General features: G+C 39.2%; 1 long non-coding RNA gene across 2 annotated transcripts in view; it reads right to left on the bottom strand.

The window, feature by feature from the left end:
* Positions 1 to 27036, bottom strand: part of LOC106824854 (uncharacterized) — a 219234-nt gene that overhangs the window by 30852 nt on the left and 161346 nt on the right. For both annotated transcript variants that reach the window (XR_011499897.1, XR_011499898.1), the window contains exon 4: positions 217 to 323. This is a non-coding gene — a long non-coding RNA (uncharacterized lncRNA). The remainder of the gene's footprint in view (positions 1 to 216; positions 324 to 27036) is intronic.

Genomic DNA, 27036 nt, shown 5'->3' with positions numbered 1-27036 from the left:
AATTTTTAGTCCTCCATAGGTTACAGTGCCAAGTAAATCAGAAGAGAGAAGAGCGGAGGGTGGAGGAAGTCCACTAAAACTCCCCTCTATAAAAATAATCTAAACCACAGAAATGCTAAGACCACAGGGAAAAAAGTAGGTTGGTTATTTTACTACTACCGTTTTTGGAGGAATTAACCAGCTTGATGGCCAATCTTATTCATTTGGGTTACTTACCCCTTTCCTTGGGCTGTTTCTAAATATTAAATCCACTTTCAAAAGACAAAGATTCAATTTCCACTTCCAGCCAAGATGGAGTAACAGGGACTGGACTATCCCCTCACCTGAAACAACCCAAAAAACAGACACAATAAGAAACAAGAGTTTTGAATACATAGGACACCAAGCAACAAAGAACAGGGATCCCTAAAACAAATTATTGTACCAGTTTAGTACCTGGAAAGAATTTCCAGGAGCATGCAGGGTGCAGGGAGCAAGAACACAGAAGAAACCTAATAGATTCCCTGAGTTAAAGAGGAGGGGACTGAGAGTATAAGAACAAGGAGACTAGAGTTGGAAAGACAGATGCTCAGAGAGGAGAAAGCAACAGAGGGAACCCTGGAGGTCAACAGAGTATCCTCCTAGACTATTCAGCAGAGTACTGATCAGAACACGCACCTGAGGAAACAACCAAGGGTGGGGAAAGAACAACCTGAAAGGATTGAAGGGAACAGTAGCCAGCACTCACACAGAGCTAGGAATAAAAGCTGTTCCCATAAGCTAGACTGAAAAACCTCAGGTAGAGCAGTTGTCTAGAACTATGAAGGGTACAGGATTTTACCCTACTAGTAACCTAAAAAGAGAAAATACACTATTTCGCGGATACTGACAAGAGACGAAAGACTCCTAGGTCAGAGGCAGAGGACTTTATTACTCACTGCACAGCAAGCAGCATGAGCATCTGCATATTTATTTGTGTTGGTTCTCTGTTACGGACTGAACGTTTGTGTCCTCCCAAAATTCATATATTGAAGCCCTAACCTCCAGTGTAATGGTATTAGGACGTGGGGCCTTTGGAAGGTAACTAGGTTTAGATAAGGTAATGAGGGTGGGCCCCATAATGGGATTAGTGCCTTTATAAGAAGAAACACCAGAGAGCTTGCCTCCTCTTCTTCCCTCTGCCATGCAACGATACTGTAAGAGGGCAGCCATCTGCAAGTTAGGAAGAGGGCTCTCACCAGAACCTGACTTTGCAGGCACCTTGATCTTAGACTTCCCAGCCTCCAGAAATGTGAGAAATAAATGTCTGTTGTTTAAGCCACCCAGTCTATGATGCTTTGTTATAGCAGCCTGAGAAGATTAAGACAGTTCGCCTTGTCCATGAGTCCTATGGAGGTGATTTGATATGGGCCCAGGTATATGTTACGTCTGTGGTAAATTTCCATCACAGCTGAGGAACACTAAGCTTGGGGAAGTCCACATCTTTAGAGAGAGCAGTAAACTTTTGGGTCCCTAAGGGAATGCTAACAAATCAGAAAGGAAATATAGGAAATCTTTAGTACCCATCAAGCACGTAGAAACAAGATGATGGAATCACCTGGAACATGAGTCTGGGAAGTTATAACGAGGATAGGGAGGGAAGGGCCAGAGCATGGCTGAAAGTATCTAACCCAGGGACAAGAGGTGACTCTTTAATAGAGCAAGGAGAGGTGGCACAGCATAATGGAAAATCATTTCATCTGTAAAATGTAGATACTTGTATTTACCTTGCAAGGCTACTGTGAGTCTTAATGATAACATATGGTAAGCACAGTGCCTAGTATAAAGCAGATGTTCAAATGATAGCTTTGTGAAGACAAGGAACCGAAAAGGAAGCATATATGGTACCAACAACCAACTAGAATCCTTGAAAAGCATTGAGGCACAGTTAAAAGAGAGAGATAGTGCTCTGCATTTAGGGAGACCTGGGCTTGAACCATTCGCTGTGTAACCTGGGGGAAGTTATCTCCCCTCCGTTCTTCAGTTTCCTCACATATAAAGTGGAGCTAAAAATATCAAGGTTTCAAGATTTAGAAATAATGTCTAAAATGTAACTGTCACCTGGTATGTATTGATAACTAATAGCTATTATTTTATTATTATTAAAAATAATTGTTAAATTTGCCTTGAACTAGCCTCAGGCAAAGTGCCACAATGTGGAAGATTGTTCTAGAAACTTCTCAGTCCCTTGACTGAAAGCACAGAAAACAGCACTACTGCTGATATCCATTTGTCTTCCACAGATAGCACGAGTAACAAGAGGCCAGGAAGTTCCATCCAGAGTTACAAGACATTCAAATGAATTACAAGGAACAAGTGTCACCAGCCACATTAATAACAAAATGGAACACTCTGCTGTAAGGTTCTTCCTCACCTTTCACAGCAAATATTAGCAGAATGTCTACACTATACTTAAACATACTCCAAGTTCTTATTAATAGTTACTTGAGCCTTCATTTCCTTTTTTTTGCTATTACTTTTTCATGAAAAACTGAAAAATATTGAAACTATTTCCTCATTAAAGGTGCCAATAAAATGAAATCACACACACACACACTCACACACAGAATTATCAGAGGCTATATCCAATTTATCTTCTTTCCATTAAGGCTAAGTCACATGCTCTCAGCCAAATTTCCCAATAAGTCAAATAAGTCAATAACAAGGACGAGCACACTGAACGTTAGCTCTCATCAAAGGTCCATGAGAAAAACTGACACAGAAAGTCCATATGACTCATTCACCAAGGTGACATATAGTCTGGGAAGTATGAGCACACTTATGGGGGGAAATGGTAGAATATCTCAAATCGCTGCTATTCATTCAATTTTCTACTCAGACCTGGGGCAAGTCAACAGCCCTAGACTAAGAAAGAACATTTTAATTGATTGTCTCTGGGTACTGATTTTGCACATTATGTAATTACTTGGGCTAAGGGGAAGTAAACAAAATGCAATTTCTACCAACAGAAAAAAAATGAGCCAATACAGATTCTGGAAAAGAGAACTCTAGTTGGAATAATGCATCAGAAGAGGACAGAAAACAGTGACCAAGTCCCAAATGAATGCCTGTGCATTCTCATTAGTCATTGAGGAAAAAGATAGTGTACATTAAAAAGAAACAATCCAGAGGAAAAGGTGAGAGGCAAAGAGAATTTTGCTACAGATGAAGTCAAATAGACTGACTACATGGCAAACATGGAAGGTGGCCTCATAGCCCAGTAACATCTGTTGTTAGGATGAGGATAAATAGTCAGATGGCTTCTGGCTACTTATGGACACCTCTCTGAAAAGTAAGGCAACATGAAAGAAATTTATTTACTAATAATCTGAAATTAAAATACAGATGACTTCTCCAACATTGACTTGTACTCAGAACCTTTCTAGCTGGCCATAAAGATAATTTAGTATAATGGAAAGAGTCTTCCAATTAGGTTACTTGATTTTTGATGCTTCCTCCATCTTGACTATTACTCTGTGGCTTTATATACTGTGGCCTATGCCCAGATAGAATTCAACCACTTTGAGATGGCTTATGACCTGTTTTTGCTCATTCTAATTAACAAAATATTGATTGTAATAACACACAGTGGGCGGGACATCAGTGAAAATGGTGGAGCAGGGGATCCAAGGGCCCATCCCTCCACAAAAAAAATGAAAAAAACGATCAAAATCAACTTTATCAGAACTTCAGAAAACAGTCAAAGTTTATAGCAACCAAGCAAACACTAAAGACAAGGAAAAGGTGATTAAAACCTGGTAAGAGAGCTTTGTTGCATTTCTTGTGTGTGAGAGAGGAAGAGTGTCCCTAGCTAATATCTGTTGTCAATCTTCCTCTTTTTGCTTGAGGATGATTATCACTGAGCTAACATCTGTGCCAATCTTTCTGTATTTTATGTGGGATGCCAGAACAGCGTGGCTTGGAGAGTGGTGCTAGGTCCATGCCCAGGATCCAAACCTATGAACCCCGGGGCCACCAAAGTGGAGCATGCAAACTTTAACCACTACACCACTGGGCCAGCCCCTGTGGCATTTTAACTTACCACTGCCACATCCACACCTTCCCAGCTTAGTGGGGTTCTTGAAGACATCAGTCCACATTCTCAGAATGGGTTCCTGGTACCAGAGGGAGCAGAGTGGACCTTGTTTTCAAAGAATTGTGATTGTTCATTTTGACTTGACTGGTGGTTCCCTGAAGGACTAACACAAAAAGCTTGCCTTTATTTTGCCTAACCTGGAACTCTCTCATGGTAGAGAAGTGAGTTTGCCGAAGGCATCATTTGTCAAAAATATTTTAAAAGCAAATGAACTAACAGCTTCCATCTGAGACAATGGATATCCACTGAGGGAAATAATAGGCACAATAAAAAGCCAGGGAGGAAAGGCTGAGTAAGATGCTTGAGGAATAAAAGCTCCCGCATAGGCCAGCCCCAGTGGCCTAGTGGTTAAGTTCAGTGTGCTCCACTTTGGCGGCCTAGGTTCAGTTCCCGGGTGCAGACCTATATCGTTCTGTTAGTGGCCATGCTGTGCTGGCAGCCCACATACTAAAAGACAGGGGAAGATTGGCACAGATGTTAGCCCAGGGAAAATCTTCCTCAGCAAAAGGAAAATCTCCCACGTATTCTCATAAATTTAAAAGGCCATGTATATGCCTAAGGTGAGACACATGTTCAGAAAGAAAGAAAGAAGTCCCTAAGCTTGCCCCTCTGGCTGACATTCAAGCTCTGCACAAGAAGGAAGTAAAGGCAAAGGCAGAGTTGTAAACTGTCTGAGTGTAGAAGGCTTACTCCCACACACACACAAAGAGCCCAGCTGCAAAGCCTGAAAGATCTTTTTTTGGCTCCAGGAGTTTAAGGAAATATCTGTCAAATCACTAGCTAAATACTAAGCTAATTGGACAGAGACTTCAGCGCCCACACATGACAAATATACCGTCTTCACAAAATATGTTGGAAAAGTCACTAAACAAACAATAAGCTACAACCCCTGACAAACCAAAACAACAAATCCCACAAGGAGGGGGTAAATCTGATATTGAGTGTTACCACATTATAATGTTAAAAATGACCAGTTTTCAACAACAACAGCAAGAAATTATGGGGCATGCAAAGACATAAGAATGCATGGCTCATTTATAGGGAAAAAAAAGAAACTATCATTGAGTAAGCCCAGACATTGGACTTACTAGACAAAAACTTTAATATGCTGAAAGAATAAAAGGAAACAATGGAAAAAGAACTAAAGGAAGGCAGGAGAATGACGTCTTGCCAAACAGAGCACATCAATAAAGAAATAGAAATTATGAAAAGGAACTAAACAGTAATTCTGGAGCTGAAAAGTACAATAATCAAATTGAAATATTCACTGGAAAGGTTTAGTAGAAGACTTGATCAGTCAGAAAAAATAATCAGTGAACTTGAAGGTTCGGTAATTAAAATCATCCAGTCTGAGAAGCAGAAAGAAATAAGAATGAAGAAAGATTAAGACAGCCAAAGAAACCTGTGGGACACCATCAAGTGTACCAACATATGCACAGTAGGAGTCCTAGAAGAGAGGAGAGAGAAAATGGGGGAGAAAGAATATTTGAAAAAATAATGGCTGAACTTCCAAAATTTAACTAAAGACGTGAATTTACACACCCAAGAGGCTCAACAAACTCCAAGTAGGATAAATTCAAAGAGGTCCAGACCAAGATACATTATAAACAAACTGTCAAAAGACCAAGAGAGAATCTTGAAAGCAGCAAGAGAAATGACTCATCACATACAAGGGAACATCAAATGATTAACAACCAATTTCTCATCGGAAAACATGGAGGCAAGAGGCAAGAGGCAGTGAGATCACATATTTAAATGAATGAATGAAAAAAATGCCAATCAACAATTCTTTATTTTGCATAACTATTCTTCCAAAATAAAGAAGAAATTAAACATTCTCAGATAAACAAAAGCTGAAGGAGTTTGTCACCTGTAGACTGGCTGTACAAGAAAAGCAAAAGCAAGTCACTCAGGCTGAATTGAGCGGACACTAGAGAGTAACTCGAAGCCATATAAGGACATAAAGAACATTGGGTAAGGTAACTACATAGGCAAATATAACGCTAACAGTATGGCATATTTGGTTCACAACTCCTCCTTTTGTTTCCTATATGATTTAAAAGACAAATGTATAAAAGAAAAACTATAAATCTATATTAATAGGCAAATAATATATAAAAATGAAATTTGCGACATAAAACATAAAGGAGGAGGGATGGAGCTTATAGGAGCACAGTTTTTGTATACTATAGAAGCTAAGTTGATATTACGTTTAAATTAATTTATAATTTATAGATTTGGATAAATTTAAGGTGTTATTTGAAATCCCAAAGATATACACTAAGAAAATAACTAAAAAATAATGTAGAAAAAGAAACGATAAGGGAATCAAAATGGTACACCAGAAAAAAATTAATTAAACACAAAAGATGGCAGTAATGGAGTAAAAGAGGAAAAAAACAGATACATAACACATGTAGAAAATAAATAGCACAATGGCAGAAGTCCTTGCATATCACTAATACTTTAAAAGTAAATAGATTAAACTCTTCAATTAAAAAGTAGAGAGTGGCACAATGGACATAAAAACATGGTCTAATTATATGCTGTATACGTGAGACTCATTTTAGATCCAAAGACACAAATAAACTGAAAGGGAAAGGATGGAAAGAGACAGCAAATACTAACCAAAGAGAACTGGGGTGTCTATACTAACATCAGACAAAATAAACTTTTAAGTCAAAGTTGGTACAAAAGACAAAGAAGGATATTATAAAACAATAAAAGGGTTTATCCATCCAGAAGATACAACTATTATAAATATATATGTACCTAAAAGCAGAGCCCTAAAAACATGAAGCAAATGCTGACAGAAAAAGAGAGAAACAGGCAGTTCTGCAATAATAGTTGGATACCCAATGTTCCACTTTCCAAAATGGATTAAACAACTAGGAAATCAATAAAAATATAGGAGATTTTGAGTAACACTACAAAACTAGAGCTAACAGACATATACAAAACATTTCACCAACAAGAGCAGAATACACATTCTTTACAAGTGCATATGGAATATTTTCCAGTACAAATAACATGTTAGGCTACAAAACAATTATGAATAAATTTTAAAATATTTAAGTAACACAAAGTATCTTCTCTGATCACAACACAATAAAGCTAGAAATCAATAACAAAAGGTAAACTTAAAAATTCAAAAGTATGTAGACATGAAACAATATACTCCTTTTTTTTTTTGGTGAGGAAGATTGGCCCTGAGCTAACATCTGTTGCCAATCTTCCTCTTTTTGCTCGAGGAAGATTGTTGCTGAGTTAACATCTGTGCAAATCTTCCTCTATTTTATGTGGGATGCTGCCACAACATGGCTTGATGAGTGGTGCTAGGTCTGCACCTGGGACCCGAAACTGCAAACCCCAGGCCACCAAAATGGAGTGTGCAAATTTAACCACTACACCACCAGGCTGGCCCCTAAATAATACACTTTTAACCAATGGGTCAAATAAGAAATCACAAGGTAAATTATTTTAAGATGAATGATAAAGAAAGTACGCCATACCAAAACTTACAGGATGTATTAAAAGCAATACTCAGAGGGAATTTTATAGCTGGTAAATGCCTACATTAAAAAAATAGGAAAGATCTCACACCAATAATCTAATTTTATATCTTAAGGAACAATAAAAAGAAGAGAAAACTAAGCCCAAAACTAGGAGTGGGAAGGAAGTAATAAAATTTACAGCAGAGAGAAAAGATATAGAAAACAGAAAAACAATAGAATCAACAAAACCAAAAACTGATTCTCTGAAAAAGTCAGCAAAATTGACAAAGCTTTAGGTAGACTGACCAAGAATAAAAAAGAGAAACTGCAAATAACTAAAACCAGAAATGCAAGTGGGGATAGTTCTACTAACCTTACAAAAATTTAAACAAATTATAAGACAATACTTAGGAGTAACTGCATGTCAATTAATTTGAAAACCTAGATGAATGTACAAATTTCTAGAGACATGCAAACTACCAAAACTGATTCAAGAAGAAATGGAAAATCTGAATAGACCTGATACAAGCAAAAAAATTAAATCAGTTATCAAAAATCTCCCAAAACAGAAAAGCCCAGGACAAGTGGGATTCACTGGTAAATTCTACTGAAAGTTTAAAGAAAAATTACACCAATCCTTCTCAAACTCTCCCAAATATTTGAAAAGGTAGGAACACTTCCTAACTCTTTCTCTGCCAGCATTTATCTAACATTCAGTTCAGCTTTTGGGCAGATTATCCCTTCATTTCATTCTTGGAGAAAACTGTAGTCATTATTAAGGTGCATACAGAGACTAAAGACTGAAATTTCAACTATACTGCTTAATAAATTAGGTGCATCTTTAGCTGGACTATGAAGAGTTAAAGAACACTTTTAATATGAATTTATATTGGAGTGTCTCTGAAAATTATCTTTCATGCATAGAAATTCTAAGTAGGCCTTTTTGTCCAAATATTCGCTCCCAGGGAATTGAAAGAACAAAATCATGCCAAGAAGAGTATGTAGATCTGATCATTTCCTCACCTCATACTGGAATCAAGGCCATGAAAAGCAAATAAACTGAATGCACATGTTAAGGGTCCTGGTTTTGAAGTATAAATTGTTGTTCATAGTTGAGCAAGGACTATTTCTGAAGCTTTATGCAACCTAAGGGTGAGTTGAAAAATGTTGCTAGACTATGTATTAACTAAAATAGTATTATACCTGATAGTTAATTGTGACTATAAAAATGAACATGGACTTTGTTTTTATTTAGTTTTGGTTTTGTTTTGTTTTTGTTAAGAGATTTTATGAAACTTTATGTGCAGCAACGTAGCTTTGGTACCTAGGGGACGAAGTGTGATATATAGCTAGGGGGACAGACATTCTCCCCACTTCCACCCAAAGGAGAGGTACCTTCGGAAAATGGCATCCTAGGCACAGATGCTGACAATCTTCTGAAGGATAGCCCAATACAAGCTATAGTGAGGTGCTACTAAGCTGCTTCAAGGGCAGTGGCTACTGGCTGGAGGAGAGGGTGGAACAGAAGAAAAACATAATGGCAATTGTGATGTGGTAACTGTAGAGGGCAGATAACGTTTGTGAATACATTCACTGCATACTTTAAGGAACTCCCAGATATGTGGAGACAGGAAGGGTTGCTAAGGCCAAGATACCAGCCAATGGGAATTCAGGCAATGGTAAATTGAGTATGAACAGTTAATGCATTAGGGAAGGATTTCTTAAATAAGACTCAAAAAGCTTAAATCATAAAGGAAGATTAATAAATAGGTGCACATTAACAAATAAATTCTGATGATCAAAATTCACCATAAAGAAAGTAAAACAACAAGCCACAAACTGGAGAAAGACATCTGTAACACATATAACCAATAAAGAATTAGTACCAGGATTATATTCATAACTCCTAAAATACATATTAAAAAGCAATATCCAATATAAAAATCGGCAAAAGACACAAACAAGCATTTCACAGAAGATGAAACCTGAAAGGCCAATAAACATGAAAAAGTGCTCAAACTCATTAGTAACAAAAGAAAAAAAAGTAAAATCACAAAGAGTTAATATGATTTACTCACCAAATTAAAGAAGAAATAAGATTTTTATAATACCAAGTGTTGGCAAGAATGTGGTATAACTGAAACTTTCATACATTGCTGGAAATAGAAATACATTCAATGATTTTGGAATAAAAAATGTTTTTCATGATCTGGAAAAACAGAAGACATGCATATCCTACTATACAGCAATTCTATTCCTAGGTAATTGCCCTAGAGAACATCTTATACTTCTAACAATATTCATGAGAACATTCTAAATGTTCATTGGCAGAAGAAGGGACAAATTATGATATGGTCATATGATGGAATATAATATAGCAGGAAAAATGAGTCAACTACAGATATATGCAACAACATAGAACAACCTTAGAATATAATTTAAAGTAAAAAAAGCATGTCCCAGAAAAATACATACAGCATGACACAATTTTTATAAAGCTCAAAATTTCACAAAAATAAGCAATAAATGAATTAGAGTTATCTACATATATGGTAAAGCTCTAAAGAAATTCAAGGGAATACTACATGTAGAATTCAAGACAATAATTCCTTCGGAGATATAGCAGTGATATGGTATCAGGGAAGAACAAGCAGGAATTTCAATAATATGTGAAATTTGCTAGTTCTGTGATGAGGTGGTGGTTTAGAGTTGTTTGTTTTATTATGATGATTAAAAACTTTCATACATGTTACATAAATTCTTTCGTGTGGGTCAAACATTTCATAGAAAAAATGGAAAGAAGTTAATGTGATCACATTTTACCACAGGCTTGTGATGAAGCCTAAATCTAGGATAAAGCTTGCCTAAGAGACTGTTATAAGCCCTATCATTTTATAAAATAAAAGCATGCTCATTTTCAGCTACATAGCATGCCATTATGAAACAAAACCTACAGGCTAGCTCCCAAGAGGCCTCACAGGAAGGTGCTCATTACTTTGGTGAATTATCCATGGTCCTCAGTTTGCCCTCCGCCTTGCAGCTTCTAAAGTCAGATATCGTCAGCTCACTGAGAGCAAATACCACCTCTCAGCAATGCATGCACACTAATTAAGCTCCCCCGACTCAGACAGACACCAAAATGTCGATTCATTTATCGACAAAGCAAAATAAAATCTTCACATGGACTGGAATAATCAGCTCAGCATGAATTCTCTCCCAATAGTCATACCACAGGGAAGGTTAAATCATTAAAATGTTATTTTTTTGCTTACAGTGAGAATTAACTGTCGCAGACACCAGGTTAGCCATAGTTCATAGGAATAGTATATTTTTCTCCCTGTAGTTATGGTGCATGGAAAGCCACATCATTCTCAGGAAGTTATCTGCAAGTAGAATCAAGTTAACCAAATGCTTAAAATCATCAGGGTAGCTTGATGTATCTATCTCATTGGATGTTCTCAATAACAGGTCAAAGTACTAGAAATAAATTGGCTCAGGCTCTCTCCTGCCTTGAGCATACTTGTGTGGACACAGCTAACATGTACCTTCCTGAATCTGCTATTTCTATGCTCATCGAACTGACCACATTCTCTTCTTATTGATGTAGTCTTCATTTAGATATATTAATACAACAGTAATTCTGGTCTGGGAGCTGTCTTCTTTCAGGTGATTGTATAGATCTACCTAGACTCACATGTTGATTTCAGAGGGCAATTTGTTGTTCTCATTTTTCCATATTCTTGGGGATACCTCATTAAGGCTCCCTCAAGTACTTATACTCCTATTTACTAATGAATTTAAAATACCTTAAGTAAAATATAAATATCCGCAAAATGCTTCAATAAAGACCAAACGGAAATTAGATATCACTAATGAGAAAGGGACTTATAGTTGTACCAGAAACTAAAGAAGAGATCACTACTGTAATTGAGTTTTAAACACAGCAATGTATATCCTGACAGCCAAGTCAGAAAGGAAAGGTACAACAAGTTGCACCTCCCAAAAAAGGATATAAACCTTCTTTGGCAAGGCTTCATGTAGAGTCTGTTTGGTATATTATTTGAGTCGCCTCTCTATTCCCTTTGTAGACTATATCACTGCTATTCCTAGACAAAGAGGACACAACTGAGCCAAGATCAGTAGACTGAAATATTTTACTGCTTGATCTGAGCCAGCCATCTTGTCCTGACTGATCCTCAAAAATAACCATTTGTGACCAAGGTTATAGTACCAATAGGCAAGTTACCTATTGTCCCTCACAAGGATAAAATTGTGGCCATTGCTTCCTTAGCCCCAGGTTGAGCAAACCACTGAGTTGGCTGGCCACTAACTTACCTAAGCTCTATAGTAGTGAATGATGGGTGTACAGAGCACTCAAGCGGACTCCACAATTCTTAAGAGCCCACAAATAGTGAAATGTAAGAAAAGCCCAGAGTTAATTTTAAGACTCAACAGATAGTTAAATACCAAGGCCATAGCCTTATTCCCATAATAAATGTGCCTGAGGAAACAACATACCCATACTTCTTTTATGGAATATTTTCCAAAGACTCAAACACATGCCAATAATTGGGTACATTTTTTTCACACTGAATCAGGGTTCCCCCTCAGGAAACAGGTGGCACATTCTAAAGTACAATTTAATAAAGAGACTACTTATAATGTTGTGGGAAAAATTAAGGGAAATAAACCAGGGAAGGAGAAGCATTCCAGGGTTAGCAACAGAGACCAGAAGCCTTTACCACCGCCCTTACCTGAAGAGTCAGGGGAAGGAGGAGTAATCAGAACCCGTAGAGAACTTCAGGGGAGAGCTACCAGACAGGAGCTGAGGTGTTCAGTAGAAGAAGAAAGCCAATTCCAAACTACATCAAGAAGGGAATCTGGAATAGATGTCCCAATCTCTCTTTTCTCCCACTCTCCAACTTCCTGTTGGTACCTCCCATTGACTAAACCCCAACAAAAGCCAGAAGGAAAAGGAACTCATTAATGCAGTCCCTAAAGACCAGCCCTCCAGGCCACAAAGCAGGTATAGAGGAGGAAAAATAATTTTCCCTCTACCCTTCTAGGTTCTTGGCTGAAATCTCCCTGTAATAAAAGACAGATTAACAGGAGAAAAAGAGACAGAAGTTTAATAACATGTATACCTCCTGTACACATGAGAGAGACCCAGGACAACTGAGTAACTCTCCGAAATGGTCCAAGCCATCACTTTACATACTACCTCCAGCTAAAGGCAAAAGAAGATGTTGTGTATGTGTATGGGGAGTGGGAGCCAGTTAACCATACCAGGGTATTGTTGTTATGCAGATCTAAGTTCATGTCTTGTCCATCGATCAGAGTTTCTAGAGATTTAATCATCTTCCTCCTCCTGGTACAGAGAGGAAGATAACCTTACAAATGGATGTTTACCCTATAAATTAAATGTCTCTCACAAAAGGGTAACTTCTACTTGGTTTTCAGAGCTTTTCCTATGTCTACTGTTTCTTAAAAATAACCAGCTCAAGATAATCCTTATGCCAAAAAGGAATATTTGCAGGTGACATATTCTGCTCCCCTTCACAGATAGGAAATTGAGCCTGAGAGAGATGAATTGCCCAAGGTCACATAGGTACCAAATGGCAGAGGTGGAACTTGAATTAAAAATCACTGATTCCAAATCTCAGTTCCACTATGAAACACTGAAACGTGGAAATTATACTCTGGGTGAATTTCAAGTTTTCTATGCCTCTCTTAAACTACAGTGCCCAGAAGCTAACACAGTATTCCAGACATGGTTTATTTAATTTTTCCAAAGATGCTATTGGAAAACAGCTTAATATGTTCTACCGCCCAGGTAATTATTACTGCATTTCAAAAGAGTCTTGAATGCCTTAACTCAGTGTTTTTTAATTGTGCCTTGTGGAGATGCTTCAACTGGAGTAACTCTGTTTCCACCTCTTTTTTTTCTTTATTTTACACTGAGATTCCATATAAGTTTTCATTTGACAAATTAAAAATTTCATCTGCTTAAAAATAAGTTTGAAAATAACTGCCTAAACCAAAGGAATGATTAACAATTGGTATTTCATATACCAATTCATTTATTGCTCATAGGCCAACAGAACAAATATTTCAGGATCTTTCTTTGGCCCTTAAATCCTAGCTTTATTCCCTTTCCTCACTGGTTTGTTTCTGCTGCTTCAGCATGCCTCATGACTCACCCTACATGGTCACCCTACATGGGGTATGACTATGACCGAGAACAGAAAACTCTAGGATAAGTCCATTTACAGAGCAAACATGGTTTTTATTTTCCTCTCACAATTTTTCAGAGAAGTTGGTTGTGCTAAAACCTGAGTAAAAAAATCAATCTGATAATGTCTCTGTGCTTGTACATTGCTTTTTCAGGACACGTATTTCAGTTTAGTGATTGTTTCTATAGGCAAGAGTCTGTGCCTATCCAGCTTTGAGAGTGGTTGAGTTACTTCCTCATTACATCCTCTACCCACTTTTTGCTAGTTTCCCAGTTCTTTAAACAGTACTTACTTTTCCACTTTCCACTCTGCTAAAGCATGGCTGATACGGTTTGAACTTAAAACTGTGGACCAGGTGGAAATCAAAAGGTAGTTGCCACTAAGGCTAGAAGGGAAGGCAGGGTTTAGGAGAAGAACTAGAATGAACTTCTTGACGGCTCTGACCATGTTGCCTACCCTCTTTGCTGCTTTGTGCAGAGAAGAAATGGGAAGAGCAAACGACTAGGAGAAATGAAGCAAGGAGAGCTGGCGGAAGAAGAGGGGAAGGCACTTGGGTTCTCAGGGACTAAGAAACATGCAATCCAGAATTCAGACCAACTTATAATGCAAAACATATGTATACTGACAAAGCACCATAGCCAAAGGTTTACACACATGAATAAGCATATGTAATATTGGGATGTTTTCTCAAATATGCCAAGATTTATGAAGTCTGGCAACAATCCTTTTGCTTTTTCTTATAACAGCTGCTAATTCCCTCTGTGACGTCTAACAGCCCAATTTTCTGAAAGTTGGATCAGTGTAAATGTAGAAGATACTCTATTCCAAGACATAAAGTTCAAAAATGGAGTTATCCTTGGCTTAAATTTGTCCAGGACATAAAGTTGTCCTTCTGCTTCTGTTTCTTCCACATTTCCTCTAGAAACAGAGAATCATCAGTCCATTCCAGGTTTTAGCCTCAGCTTGGCAATAACTTGCTTTCTGAACTACAGCAAGCTACTCTCCCTAACTCTTGGATTCCTCCTATGTAAAATGGGTATTCAGGAGTAAATGATTTCTAAAGTTCAACCCAATGCTGCCATTATTTGTTCTACAGTTCTAAAGTTTAATAATTACCTAGGGTTATGAATTTACACAATTCTGCAAAACGAATCAAAAGGAGTCAGAAAGCCAATTTTATTTCCTAATGGGCCTTTAGTAGAAAAGGATTTAACTCAAATGACATTTTGACAGAAGCAAACAATATTCCACCCCCCAGCATCAAAGTCTGACTGATATAACTAAAAGGATTTTTTAAAAGAATAAAACTTTTTCAAGATTATAAATCAAGAAAGGGTACCAATGACAACATTTAAGGAATTCCCGGAAAGTAAAAAGCAACTGGTACTGGATTGGTGGATAACGAGAGCAGATAAAACCTCATCCTAGGATGGCAAATGTAAGTGCAGTTTTGCTAAAAAGAGTCACAAGTGAAAACTTAAACAGGAGCTAATGAAACAAAAGCAGAGATTGGGCCCAGGAGCATTCATCGCTTTATTCCATTCAATAAAGTGCATTCAAAACACCTGGACCAGGGGATTCTACCCCCCCCCCCGGAGCCCCTCCCCCCCCACATAAAAAGAGCAACTGGAAATAGCAGCTTTTGCTCCTAAGATAGTGGTTCTCAAACTTGAGCACGCATCAAAATTACCTGGAAAACTTGATAAAACAAGTTTCCGGGATTCATTACCCAAAATTTCTTATTCTGTGTGTCTGAGAGGGGGCCTTAGAATTTGCATGTCTACCAAGTTTTCAGGTGATGCTAATGATACTGGTCTGGGGACCACACTTTGAGAACCACTGCCCTAGAATAAAGCCTAAAGATCTGATCTTTTAAAAAGTTGTCAAACAACAAAGAGATCACTTCTAATATGGGTGTTAGAACCTATCAGCAAAATAGCTCAGAGGTTGCATAACACAATTGATAAAGGGGAAATAAAGGAAAACTGTTTCTATTCAGGAATAATACACATCAAATCACTTCAACCACACCCCCAGGAAATCTCACCTTACTTTGGCAACAGTGGGTGGCCATTATGAATCTGCCTGATCCCGTATGCTTTAGGAAGATCTACCCATCAATACTCCATGCACACTTAGACACAATCAAATCAGCCATCTCTTTCAAAGAAAAGGTCTACTGACAAAAAAAAATCTATATAACAAAGGGGGTAAAGTTACCTATATTAATCAGTACAATCTTTTATTCATACAATTGAACAGACAACTAATGATAGCCAGACATCCGAGGAAAATAGCATCAACTATACTATGGAAAACAGTATGGAGTTTCCTCAGAAAATTAAGAACAGATCTACCATATGATCCAGCTATTCCACTGCTGGGTATTTATCCAAAGAACTTGAAAACACAAATGCATAAAGATACATGCACCCCTATGTTCATCGCAGCCTTATTCACAATAGCCAAGACTTGGAAGCAACCTAGGAGCCCCAAAAGGGACGAATAGATAAAGAAGATGTGGTATATATATATAATAGAATACTACTCAGCCATAAGAAATGATGAAATCCAGCCATTTGTGACAAGATAGATGGACCTTGAGCATATTATGCTAAGTGAAATAAGTCAGAGGGAGAAAGTCAAATACCATATGATCTCACTCATAAGTAGAAGAATAAGAACAATGACAAACACACACATAGCAACAGAGATTGGATTGGTGGTTACCCAGAGGGGAGTGGGGAGGGAGGAGAGCAAAAGGGGTGATTAGGCACACATGTGTGGGGATGAATTGCAATTAGTCTTTGGGTGGTGAACATGATGTAATCTACACAGAATTTGAAACATATTACGATGTATACCTGAAAGTTATATAATGTTATAATCCAATGTTACTGCAATAAATAAATAAATAAACAAATAAATAAGGATCAAGATCAACAAAAAGAAACACCCCAGAGGAGAAAGAAATAGGAGAAAGGAAAACTGAGACAAAGATATAATTCAGAGGACAAAGGCAATTTTAAAAATTCTAATTAATATCCTCCTAGATATTATAGCATCCATTAAAAAGCAGACTCTGATATGCAAAATCAAAGAACAAAAAAGAGTTCTTGTACATTAAAACTATGATGGCCTCAGAAGTTTTTTTAAAACTCAAAGAATAGCATTAAAGAGAAAAACGACAGGCCCAAAACGGCATCACTTGTCCTAAAGCTCATGACACCAAGCCTAGATTTAATACTTAACTTAATCGCAGTTTCAACCTTCTGCAGAAAGGTAATCTTAACCAGTCCGGAATTTCCTGGTCAGTACCAATGAGGTAATCTGTCCTGTGGGCCCTCTCCATGCCTATAGGAAGAAAAGGCAATCTGCATGATAAAACTCTTGCCATTCCCTTCCCTCCCCCCCCCAAAAGATGTCCTGACCCAAAATAATCCTTTCTTTTCTTTTGCTAATAGCTTCCTTGCCCTACCCTCCTTCTGGCTATAAAAAGTTTGCATTTGTATAACTCCATGGAGTATCTCTCTGCTTGCTAGACGGTATGTTGCCTGACTCATGATTGTTTAACAAAGCCAACTAGGTCTTCAAATTTATTCGGTTGAAGTTTGTTTAACAGATTTGGTGGCTGTTCCGGTCAAAGGTTTGGTGGAGTTGAAGGAGACCTCCAGTAGCTTCAGGGTGAGAAACACAGGCATGATGCCCAGCGAATACTTTTCAGTTCACTATCTTTCTTGCTGTTTCCCAGAGTTGTTGGTAATTTCCTCTCAGTTTGAGCTCCGCTCTCTTTTTGTGCTGAGCTCCTGATCTAATCTGATCAGCTTTTCAGATCACAATTCCCAGGTTTTTGAGTGGAAAACCCCATCTCTTGATTCTGTCCTCGGATTCCACACTGGGAACTACTGTGGTTTCCCATTTGTTTGGAATCCTTCCACTGATTCTACCTTGGAAACTGCGGCAGCTGCAGTTCTCCACTTGTGTGAAATCGGTCCACAGTCATTCTTTGAGGGCTGCTAGTTCAATCTTTTCCCTCAGTGCAAAGTTCCACAGGAATTGTTGGTAGTTGCCAACCAGAACCAGACTGGGTCCAAGACTGGACTAGGTCCTGGATCAGACTGGGTCTCACTTACACTGCAGTAACATCTAAACCCCAGCTCTTGGTTTAGTCCCCACATTCCATGTTGCCAACTGCTGATGGTTTAATCTTCAGTTCCCTATTTGGAATCCTTCCCCAGATTCTATATTGGGAACTGTTGTTGGCAGTGGCAGTTCTCCACTTTTCTGGAATCATTTGCAGTCCCCATTCTTTGAAGCCTGCTGGTTCAATCCTTTCCCCAGTCCCTAGTTCATGAGTTACTGCTGGTATGTTAATGTGCACATGAGGTAAAGGCCTTTGCTAATGGGAATCTTGGAAGCCAAAACGCCGGAAAATTGGTGGGCGCAGGTTGAGCATTTAAAAGCTGTTAGAGAGCTTGCCACTTACCCCAAAGACTCCCATGTTAGGATAAATTGGTCACGAAATGGGTTAGATTGACACTAGGTCACCCACCAAACTCAAGAACATTTCCATGCACCAAGGTACACTGTGAAACACACCACAATTTCCAACTCCACAGCACACCCCTCTTAGGTATTAGTTTGGCTCTGAGAGACCCACAGGCCTAACTAAAAGAAATGGGAGCCTTTATATACAAAGAGTTGAGTGCGCCAACTTCCAGCACACCTGCTTATTTTATGTTTAACAACTATAGTTCTGAAAGTTGTCGATATCTAGCATGATGACAAAATTTTACTAAAAACAACCTATAATTACAATGGTCATTATGGGGAATGTTCCAATTAGACAAGATTGTTCATTTAAGAAATATACTAGAGAGTGAGGGATCCCAAGTTGGACAAACAGCATGGGATACCTACTTTAATTGGTATGCAGAAGCTTACAAAAGGTTTCAGGATTCCAAAACAGCTTCATTGGAAGATTCATTGCAAAGGCTATGAAAAATTAAAGACACAAAATGTATTTAAAACAACACCTAGGCCTCTCCCATTTTGCCCAACTAGGGGTCCATTATCAAAACACCAGACAAGAAATTAACGTCTCAATTTCATTGATTTTGTAATCAACTGGGACACTGGAAAAGAGGTTGTCCTCAAAGGCCCTATGCAAATTCTGCAACATCAACTTAAATGCCCCCATATGGGCCCCTCCCAGGGCTGACAAAACTCTGAGGGATTTGTTTTTTTTTTTGGTAAACTGCTACAGTATTCCCCTAAACAACCAAGGAAAAACTGAAATTAAAATTAACAGGGTTATTCAATACTTCCAGAAATATTTACTGTTTGCCCGAGCTGAAACCTGACAAGATATTTGAAAGGATTTAATAATTTTATGATCAGAAATTTGGTCAAACTGGAAGCTGATATGCAGAGCCTGGTAGGAATTTCTTTTTAGGCCTTCTCCTCTCAACTATGTACGCAGAGGGAAAGGCAAATTGGAGAAAACGTAACAACACATCAAGACTTCATACTTGAAACATGAAACTCTTCTCCTTCTCTTTCTTTCCTTCTCTCTGGCACTGACCTGGAAAGATAACACCATCATCCACATCTCTCAGGCCACTGCTAAGAGGGGGTAACCTCTGCAATTTAGAACAACCTTTTATTTCAGGCTAGGAGAAAACCTAACTGACCCCTGGCTTGAACAGGCCAATGCAACAATTCCTGCAAATGAATCCATTAACACCTTAGTGGAAATGGTTTGTGCCCTGACAGTATTTAACTGTATCTGTGGTGATTATCATTCTCCTTGGCACACAGATGGGCAATACCTCTTAGATTATCTAACTATGCCCTTAACTTTTCTAGAAAGGACCTACTAGGAGGCTTTTCATGATTCAGGATTTGCTTCCTTTGGCAGGGCTCTACTTCTCTAGTTAGGAGTAAATGTAAATGAGGCTATGATCAGAAACCTCTCCTTAATTCTTGAAGATACTGCAGATCCCATTGCTAAGACATTAGCTGCCCAGCAAAAATCTTTAGACTCTCTGTACGAAGTTGTTCTTGATCATAGTGATGAGGATTTTTAGGCTGCTTAATTTTAAAACGGTTTATGATGAGGATTTTAGGCTGGTTATTTTTTAAAACTACAGATGAGAAGCAGGCTCCGAGGACTGGAATTTTGCTTGCCCTTTTGAGAGACATTTGCATTTGTGAAGGAAGGGGGGACGACCTTGTAGGGACCTGACATTGGCCACCCCAGGATATGTCTCTTTGGCATCGGGATTATTTGGGGCTGATTGCTTTTGATAAACTGGGACAGGGAAGGAGGCTCTGGGGAATGGAACTTGCCCTTGTTGGGACACATTTACATTTGTAAGGTAAATCTCTATCTGTAAAAGGTGCCTTCCTCTCTGTACCAGGAAGAAGAAGAGAGATGACCTTATCCCTAGAAACTCTTAATGGGGAAGGCAAGAACTTAAGTTGGTTGCTGTCTGGCAATCTCATGTAACTGATTTAGGGTGGTGGCTTCTGACCTTTACTTAATCCGATTTGATTCTTGTCTAAAAGTCATGGGATCACCCAACGACCAGACCCCACCTGCACTGATACCATTTTAACTTTTTTCATGTTCTTTCCTTTGTCTTCGTAAAGAGATGACTCACATACCTATGCCTTAAATTTAGCCCTAACCCTCAACTCGGGGCAGCAGCAGGAGTTCTGACTGCCCGTGGGTCCTGTCCCCACGCACCAGCTCTGCCTGCCCATGGGTCCTGTCCCCATGCCAGCGGGGGCAGCAGCAGCAGCTCGGCCTACCCATGGGCCCTGTCCCCATGCCAGCGGGGGCAGCAGAAGCGGCAGCAGCAGGAGCTCTGACTGCCCGTGGGTCTTGTCCCCACGCACCAGCTCTGCCTGCCCATGGGTCCTGTCCCCATGCTATTCCACACTATTCTCTAAATAAAAGAGCACTCCTGCCAGATCATGAGAGTCTAAGAAATCTTTCTTTTGACTCCTCGGCTCACCGACCCCGCATCAATAGGATAACCCTTAATTATTTTTTAGCTAAGCAAGGAAGTATCTGTACTATGGCCAACACCACATGCTACACCTGGATTAACACTTCTGGGGAAACTGAAACTCAATTACATAAGATCAGCAAGCAAGCTGCTTGACTTAAAAAGATGACTCCTTCAACAGGGTCTTTCTCTGATTTATTTGATTTTGATTGATTGGTTTTGGTCTTGGGGATCATGGCTCCAAAGTACACTCCAAACACTGGGAATTGTCTTGCTTATAATTATCATAAAGATCCCCTTGGCGTGTTGTATTCTCCGAAAAGCCTTAAATGCATGTTTGCAGTCACTAATTGCCAAGCAAATGATCTCCCTAAGACTGCAATGTAAGAAAAGGAATGATGAGAATGACTGATTTAAAATTTGTGAACCTGGAACTATGACATGTGAATGTCACAGGGATTAAGCAAAACATCATGATCTATAGATACCACACCAAGGATCAACAAAGCTGTGAGAACTACAGAGTGGTAGCTGAGAGTGGCACTAATGCCTTAAATTTTTTTTTTTTTGAGGAAGATTAGCCCTGTGGGGGCATGGAATTGGCCACCCCAAGATATGTCTCTTTGGCATGATGATTATTTGTGGCTCTTTATTTTGCAGACAGGAAAGCAACTAAAAAGTAGAATTTACTTACCCTTTGTAAGAGACATTTACATTGTAAAGTAACTTTCCATCTGTAAAGATATCTCCCTCTCTACCAGGAAGAAGGGGAGATGACTTTATCTCTAGAAACTCTTAATCAATGGGGAAGGCAAGGACTTAAATCTGCATTTGGTTATTGTGCTTGTCTGGTAAGCTCCTGTAACAGACTCCCCCCACCCCCAACATCCTCCTTTGTCTTCAGCTGGATGTGATATTTCAGCTGTGGTGGTTTCAGCCATTTTGGCAAGTTGCTCACCTTGCCTGAGCAGCTCCCAGGTATACATTGACAAATAGAAATGGCAAGCAATAGGATATATTGGAGTACATGAGGAAGCCATTTGGTGTAAATCTAATTCGGCCTGACCTTGTCTTTCCAAAAGGGCCTGACCAAGGCTGTTGAGCATGCATTGTATATCTGCTTTAGATATTCCCTATGGCAAGAACAAAGGCCCTTGAGATAAAGGTGCAACTTCCCTCCCCCTCCCAACGTTGGGGCATATCCTTAAGGATTAAGCATCTTTCCTTAGGCTAGGAACTGACTGCTGCACTCACCTGTGACCATCCAGCTTGAGACAATAGACTTGCCTCCTGTTACACCCTCCAAGATAGCAGACCCACTACCTGCTGTGTCCATCAAGTGCTGTGCCGACAGGGCAATCTTGTGACTATTGTGGGAGGGGCATTTCAATCATATGTGAAACATCCTGTTTGGGGGTATATAACCACTCTGTGCACCCCACTTCTTTGGTGCCCTTTCTTCCTTCGGGAAGAAAGGCCCTGGGCCATGGTCCTTATAAAGCTTTGTTTAATTTTCTCCTGCTATTCTGTCTCATGTGAATTTAATTCATTCTCTGGCCAGAGGAACCCAGAGAAGGTAGAGGAAATGTCTTTCTCCCTTACAGCCCTGAGCTAACTACTGCCAATCCTCCTCTTTTTGCTGACGAAGACTGGCCCTGAGATAACATCCATGCCCATCTTCCTCTACTTTATGTGTGGAATGTCTACCACAGCAGTCTTTTGCCAAGCGGTGCCATGTCTGCACCCAGGATCCAAACCAGCAAACCCCGGGCAGCCGAGAAGCGGAACGTGCGAACTTAACCACTGTGCCACCGGGCCGGCCCCTATGCCTTAAGTTTTTATCACGTCTCTCACTCAAGCTTAGAGTGTGATCAGAAGGGGACAATTGTCAAATAAAAAACAACAACACAGGCCCAAAATGGCATAACTTGTGCTAAAGTTCATGATATCAAACCTAAATTTAATACCTGACTTAACTGCAGTTTTGACCTTCTGCAGAAATGTAATCTTAATCAACTAGTCTGGAATATTCTGGTCACTACCAATGAGGTAATCTGTCATGTGGGCCCTCTCTATCCCTCAGAAGAAGAAGAGCAATCTGCCTGATAAAACCCTTGCCATTCCCTTCCCCCTAAAGAGAAGATGTCCTGGCCTCAAATAATCCTTTCTTTTCTTTTGCTTACAACATCCTTGCCCCACCCTCCTTCTGCCTATAAAAACCTCCCCATTTTGTACAACTCTTTGGAGTATCTCTCTGCTTGCTAGATGAGATGCTTCCCAATTCATGAATCATTTAATAAAGCCAATTAGATCTTCAAATCTACTCACTTTAATTTTTTTTTTAACAATAGGATGGATAATAATATGGCCATGGCTGAAACCACCCTATCAATTTACAAAATGAAATTGTGGAAATCTCCAAGAACACATAGAAAAGGGACAAAAAGATGGAAATTATGAGAAAAGAATTAAGAGAATTCCTGTATAGATTGAAAATGTCCAAGAATTATTTCAAGTGAGCCCCAAAATAAAAGAATAGAGGCCATGAAAGAAAAAAACAATAGAAGAAAACTTCCCTGAACTAAAAATTCAACACTTTATATGGAAAGACATCACCAAGTACCAATTAATGTGGAAAAAGTACTCATAGCCTCTTGACATTTCAGAAAGCCAAAACTAAAACAAAGAAAAAATAAAAAGAAAGAAACAGTTATCAACAAAGAAACAAGATTCAAATCAACAGGTGCAGAGGTCTTATGCTCTTTTAAATCCTAATTAGAAGTATAATTTTTGATGTACTTAAGTTTTAAACACCCAAACTTATTCTCAATATCATTAATAGATCAATTCTCCTCAAACTGATCTATAGACTCAATGCAATCCCAATCAAGGACCAAATTGGTTGTACAAGACTGTGAGTGTGAGAGTGTGTGTGTCTCTATGTCTGTGGAATTTAAAATTCAGATTCGTATTTCTTAATATAATAATAACTTAATATCACAATATGTAATATTAAATTGGATAAGAATACTATTCATACATTGATAATATAGTATAAATACTAATATGTTATTAACATGATACTATCAATAATAATATATAATATAAATGTATAATAATATTAACAAGGAATATTAACATATTAAAGATAGAGGAAAAATTAATACATCAACAGAACATACTAGAGACCCCAGAAATATGCCCAGGCAAATACAGACACTTTATTTTACAAAGGAAGAACAGCAGAAGAGTAAGGAAAAGAGTATCTCTTCAATAAATGGTGCTGGAACAACTGAGAGTGTATATGGGGAAAAAATGATGACATTGAATCTAATGCATACCAGACACAGAAATCAGTTCCAATAGAAGAAAACCAGTCCCATTATAATAAGATATAGGAGAACATTCTTTTTCAGGTGAGAAAAGTGGGCCCTGAACTAACATCTATTGCCAATGTTCCTCTTTTTGCTTGAGGAAGATTGTCCCTGAGCTACCACCTGTGCCAATCTTCCTCTATTTTGTATGTGCAATGCCACCACAGCATGGCTTGATGAGTGGTGTGTAGGTCTGTGCCCAGGATCCGAACCTGCAAACCCCAGGCCGCCAAAGTGGAGCACACAAACTTAACCACTATGCAACTGGACTGGCCCCAGGAAAATATTTTTATGTTCAAGTTAAGATAAAACATATTAACACAGAAAGTACTAACCATAGAAGAAAAGATTAATAAATTGCATTATATTAAAATAAAGGATTTCTGTTCATTAAAAGATACCATAGAGGAGTGATGCCAGCAATGTCAGCATCATGGTGGAGTGAGTTGTTCACTTTGTCTCTCCCTTCCAAGTTACAAACAATAGGACATCCATTGACCAACAAAGGACTCCCTCCACAGCACACCAGAATGCCTGAGAGATTCATACATCTATATATCTGAAGGTAGGTGAACTGGATCTCACAGAGGCAGAGGAATCAGGGGAGCAGCCCCCACCCTCTCCCCTAGTGATGATCCAAAATAGGAATATGCCCAGGAGTGGCAGTGGTGCCCTGATCTGAGGTTTCAAAAAGCACACTAGAAACAGAGACCAGAGGCTGCAGGGGCAGCAACAGCACTTGCAGCTAGCCCCTGCCACTCCCCAAGTAGTGGCAATGGGCACCCAAAACATGAGGCTTCAGGAAACACCATGGTGCTGGCAACCCAGGCCCCTCTCCTGCCTCTGGCAGTGGGGACTGACACTGTCAATCTTTCCAGAAGTGGGGACAGCTTCCAAAATGCAGATATCCCTAACAGGAGTGGTGGAGCCATGACCTGAGGTTTCAAAAAGAGCATTGGTGCCAGAGACCAGAGGCTGTAGAAGTGGCAACAATGCTCAAGCTCAGCCTCTACCCCTCCACAAGCAGTGGAAGGCGGCATCTGCAATCTGAGGCTTTAGAACCCACAGCAGTACTCATGACTCAGCACCCAGCAGTGGCACTCCTGACACTGACCTTACCACCAGCAGGGGTTGCATGCAAGACCCTGAGCCCCTGGCAGCAGCAGCAACAGTCATGAACACTGCACACCTAGCAGCAGTGCTGCCAGCACCAGATAACCATGGAGCAGCAGCAAAGGTGGTGCACATGGCAGCAGCACCTGAGCCCACGAAGGGCCCATGGAGAGCCAGTGGGGAAACACAAGACCCAGGACACCCTGAAATCAGCAGAGGTGCTCACAGCCTGGTGACCCAGTGGCAACAGCTGTGACTGCAGAGACATTGTAAACAGCAAGGCACCAGCAAGTTTGGAGGCACAAGCAGCACATCGATGGCACTGATGATGCCTCTGGTGGAGGTAGGGGAAGGTGGAAAATACTGGCTCTCAAACACAACCAGAAGCAGCTCAAAATCAAAGTAATCAAAGCCTTACCCAAATAAGAAAGGTGTTTACTACCACAAATGTACCAGCAGAGGATCAAATAATTGACCATCATGAAGAACTACACTAACACAGCAGAACAGAAAGATAATGACAACTCTCCTAAAACCAAACTTGAAGCCACAGAAGATTTCAATCTAACTGACACAGAATTCAAAATAACTGTCATGAAGAAACTACATGACACACAAGAAAACTCAGAGAGGCAGTACAATGAGCTCAGGAATATTATTAATGAATAGAAGGAGTATTTCACCAAAGAGATTAATACTCTGAAAAAAACAAAAAAAGAAATTCTGGAGATGAAGAACACATAAATGAGATGAAAAATATAGTAGAAAGCATTGGAAATAGAGCAGACTACGTGGAAGAGAGAATTAGTGAGCTCAAAGATAGAAATCTAGAAATGATTCAGGTGGAAGAGGAGAGAATTAAGATTTTTTAAAAATGAAGAAATTCTGGGGCTGACCCAGTGGGGTAGCAGTTAAGTTTGTGTGCTCTGCTTCAGCAGCCCAGAGTTTGTGGGTTCAGATCCCAGGCATAGACCTAGCACTGCTCATCAAACCACACTGTGACAGTATCCCACATACAAAATAAAGGAAGATTGGCACAGATGTTAGCTCAGTGACAATCTTCCTCAAGCAAAAAGAGGAAGATTAGTAACAGATGTTAGCTCAAGTCCAATCCTCCTCACACAAAAAAAGAAGAAATGCTACAAGAAATATCCAAATCAATTAGGAAAAGCAACATGAGGACAACTGGTATGCCAGAGGGAGAAAAGAGCAGCAAGCTTATTTGAAGAAATAATAGCTGAGAACTTCCCAAACCTGGGGAAGGAACTGGATATACAAGTACGTGAAGTTAATAAAAATCTTAATTATCTCAACACAAAAAGACTTTCTCTAAGGCACATTATATTAACATTATCAAGTCAGTGACAAAGAAAGAATATTAAGGGGGGTGGAGCAGAAAGAAGAAAATAACTTACAAAAGAACCCTCATCAGCCTATCAGAGGATTTCTCAGAAGAAACTCTATAGGCTAAGACAGAGTGGAATGATATATTCAAAATATTGAAAGACAAAAAATATCAGCCAAGAAAACTCTATCCAGAAATGTTATCCTTCACATATGACAGAGAAATAAAGGTTTTCCCTGACACACAAAAGCTGAGGGAGTTCACTGCCACTAGACCTGCCTTAGGAGAAATGTTGAAAGGAGCCCTCCTCCCTGAAACAAAAAGGAAAAGGTATACAAAGCATTGAG

The sequence above is a fragment of the Equus asinus genome, chromosome X (genome assembly GCF_041296235.1).
Source record: "Equus asinus isolate D_3611 breed Donkey chromosome X, EquAss-T2T_v2, whole genome shotgun sequence".
Taxonomy (NCBI): Eukaryota; Metazoa; Chordata; class Mammalia; order Perissodactyla; family Equidae; genus Equus; species Equus asinus.
This window is presented reverse-complemented; position numbering and strand designations above follow the sequence as displayed.